This window comes from Rissa tridactyla, chromosome 4 (genome assembly GCF_028500815.1).
Source record: "Rissa tridactyla isolate bRisTri1 chromosome 4, bRisTri1.patW.cur.20221130, whole genome shotgun sequence".
NCBI lineage: Eukaryota > Metazoa > Chordata > Aves > Charadriiformes > Laridae > Rissa > Rissa tridactyla.
Genome location: NC_071469.1, coordinates 3708668 through 3712665, shown reverse-complemented (window position 1 = coordinate 3712665; position 3998 = coordinate 3708668).

Here is a 3998-nt window from a genome sequence, read left to right as displayed (position 1 = left end):
GGCATGGAATATTTCTGTATTTTTAAATTGCTTTGTCAGGCTGTTACGAAGAGTTCGTCTCGTCTCAAGCTTATCTGGGATGTGCTTATATCCGACGGATCATCCTTCCTACGGCGAGCTGCTGCGTGATGCTCAGCGCTGTCGTGAGGGGCACCTACGCTCAGGTTCCTGCTGCCTTCCATGTCCTTCTTTTCCTCAGAACCCCACTTGCTTTGTCTTTTTTTACTCTTATTTCCCTGTGGAAATATTTAGATCAAAATAAGCCTTTGGGTGAACTTAAAGGAGAGATGGTTATTTTGTTTTGGTTTGTTTTTTTAAACACCTTAGCATCAGGATCTGTTTTGGTTTATGTGTCTATTACTTTTGCTAAAAGTACCAGTGAGCTGTGGTTTTGATGCCAAGAGTTGCTCCTGCCTTTTGGGAATACTGGTGGCTGCAGGACACGGAGCGCTCCTGAAAATGCGGCCATCGGTTACGGTCAACGAAACATTTGGCATCACTTTAAAGCTGTTCTGCTCTTGCTCGTGTTCCCTCGGTCAGGTGCTCCCCAAAGCTTTGCTCCTGTGAGCCTGGGGGGGGCCTGCCTTGCTGTCTAAGCAAGCCCTTATTTTACAGTTTCTAATCCTGATTTTTGCTGAGAAGCTGAAGCTTGACAACGCGCTGCTGGAAATGCCAAAAAAGAAAAACCTAACACCCTTTTCCTAATTGTTCCTTAATGCTACTGTATTAACAGGAAAGCCAAAGCTTCAGAGCTCGCTGCCACGAGTCCTAAAATAGCGAGTGAGAGCCGTTGCTTTAGCAGATCGCTTAAAAACACGCGATTTGAGAAGAAAACGTGCACGTACAGGTAGGCCGCCTGCCCGAGAGGGGGTGCAGGGTGAGTGTATTAAAGCTTTATGGTGCTAAAGGCAGATTTGAGGGTCTGGTGTGGGCGATGAGGGGGAGCGTGAGCAGGTGGGATGGTGCCATGCGAAGGGTGGCTGCTGCGCTAAGGCTTTTTGATGGTTTTTGGGTGAAGGCAGGTGGGGTATGGCCACAAGGTCTGGGGCTGGGGGCTGCGGCTGCCGCTGAAAGGCAAACGGGCCCCAGGGAGGTTGCCACAGCTCCCTGCAGGGCAAGAGATGAGCTGCTGGCAGGGAGGAAAAAGCTCCAAGGGAAAGGAGAAGTGTCACCCTGCGTGAACTCGCTGCATTATCTTCATAAACAGCATCGTGGGGAAAATCCTGCAGTCCTGCATCCATCTGTGTTGGACAGTGAGATCAGGAGGAACTGAGTTACTGGGAGAATAAATTAGGTGACGCTTCCAGCAATATTATTGGTATTAAGTCTTGGAAGCTTATTAATGGATTGCCTCACCTAATGGAGAAAGTTTCAGCTCCAATTTAAACTCCTAATCTCACTATCGCAGCGTGGCAAGATGTTCTATATTAGATTGATTTAGTCTCTTGTCAAGCCCATTCAGGTAGCAGCGTTACGACTGTACCATTGCTACTCTGAGACTAGATATACTCAAGTCTTAAAGTTTTAAGATCACTCTTGTTCATTGGCAGTCATCGCTCAAGTTATCCAAAACGCTGCTGGAAAACACCGCCCCAAACTATCTGCATTTACCATCAGAAGGGCTGGCTCAGCCCTCCTCGTGGGGAACTAACGCGAGCAGCCAGCAGGCCCGTTAATGTCTGTTAATGAACGTCTTGCTGATTCGCTGGCTGACTTTGGGTGAGCCATTTGCTTTCCTGGCCTTGAAGTCATCATGGCGCTGCTTAATGTACATCCCCTTGTAGCTCCTACGCGCGCTGGGGCTTCAGCTGACAAAAGGCAGCAGCAGCACTGACTTTATTCGCTGTCTAATCAATTGATGATTTTACACTTCGGAGTGTCATTCTTCTAAATTAATTATAATTCAGCACGTAGTAAGAATGCTCAGTGAAGTGGGTTTATATGAAAATATTTCATAGCATTTTATAATATTTCATTTGCCTATTTCTGTAATAACTGCTAGTGACAATAGTGAGAGAAGGACATGGTTTGAAAAGCGGTTACGTGGGAGGTGGAGAAATTCTGGCAGACACGAGACACCCTTGGCCATTCTGCGTGGCCACGTTGGCGGGACAGAAACTGCAGCTGCCTTAAATCCCCGACTGGTGGCTGTCGATAGAGCGGAGGGAGAGTTTCATGTCATACAAACTCATGGTATTTCCCTACGTGCGTACATTAGTCCCACTTGGCGCCTGAGCATCTTCTCATGTTAATTGTAGGTAGCTAATTGCCTTCTTTTTCACTCACTGAATAAATTGCCTGAATTAGCTCAGCCTTTCATGCCAGTTTGGCAGCAACTTTGCTCTCACGGAAGAAGAGCTCTTGGCCAACGCCGGCACCAGCCAGCGTCTCTCTTATGACCTTGGCATTACCCTACCCACCGAGCGGGTGGCGCAGAGGCCAGCTGAGCAAGGAGAGTGATGAAGATCCCCTCTGCGACACAGGGTGAGCATCTAAAGGCATCTGAAGATCCTGGCAGAGCCTTACCATTGCATTCCTCGGATGCATTTTATCAAACCTCTCCTTAAGCTGCTGCTTTATTTTTAGTCTGCACAGATGGCAGGCTTAAGAGGATGGTGAAGAATGCGCCTGCATCCAATTTATTTTATATAAAGCCTTGAAGCCGTGGAGTATTTTGCAAGGTTTTTGTGTGCGATGGGCCATTACCAACCTGTTAATTTTGCCTAGATTTTCAATAGCGAGAATCAAGCTAACTGGTTTTTGACTGTTAACCAAGGAAGGGGAGTGGGAGGCCGGGGAAATTACAAAGTGAAGCGCAGGGAAGTTCCTCTGAAGAAGTGGTTTGGCTTAGATAAAAGGTACACCAGCAGAATTTCGTATTGTGTGCAGCGTGCGAGGCCTCTGCAGTTTTTCCTGAACTTGGAAGGTCGACTGTCACAATCATCTCAGCATATTCTCATTTTTAAGTCCCTTTTCAATCAAGTAGAGCAAATGCTAGTTACCAAGGATATTTATCTGAAGCACCCACTTTCAGATGAGTGCTTTTGCAAATGCAGAACTGCAGCCACCTCTGATTTTCTGAGAGACTTCAGCCTATAACAGGAGCTTTCAAAGTGCAGCCCACGGATGTTTAATACACAACCAGCGAGTCGAATCCTTGTAGTATGAAGTTCAAGAGCTGCTGCCATCTCCTGTAGTTAGTATTCACCTCCCTGCAGGCTTGCTACGTTATACCGGGACGTGGAGCCTTCAAGATTCGGGCTGCGATAATGTAGGCACGTTATTGCGTGCTTGTCCATATCAAAGTATCAACAGGGTGCTAACGATGTGGCGCTTAATTTTTTTGCTAAATTTGAAGAAGCTTCCTCAAATTCTCCTCACGTCGAGCGCGCTGCTTCTACCGTGATTTACGGGCGCTGCTGTAAAGTTAGTTGGCGAAAGGGAAATTGATATATTAGTCCATGGAAAGAGGAAAAGAAGAAAAATCGATCTTGACAGTGCAACGCTAAGTGTACAGAGTACTGCCTTGGATGGCTTCCAAAAAGGGAATTTGGATTGATCAAAATAGCTTTCCTTGACACATTTGTCCCAGAATCTGGGGAGCTCGGACAGAAAAGGGAAGATGCATCTTCGACTGCGGCAAGGGAACCTGGAGAAGAGGTGCCTGGTGCTCTAGTACAGCTCGCTGCAAAAATCAGAGTTTAATGGCCATTTTCTAAATTGGCCAAAATTAATTTAATTAATTACTGTTATTTAATTAGCCAAAAAAAATTTAGCTGTTTCAGCTGTTTCCATTATCTAAGCCCACTGAAAATGAGAAGCGGGGGCTGTGCCCACCGGGACCAGGAGTTGATGGTCACCTTTTGCATTCGAGCTGGCTGTTTGCACGGCAGCCATCCGTCCATGCGCTCACCTGAAGAGAACGAGACGGCGGCACTTCAGAGTTAAAGATCCCGCCGCGTTAGCCTTCAGACGAGGCGCGGTGCCCATCTGCTCCA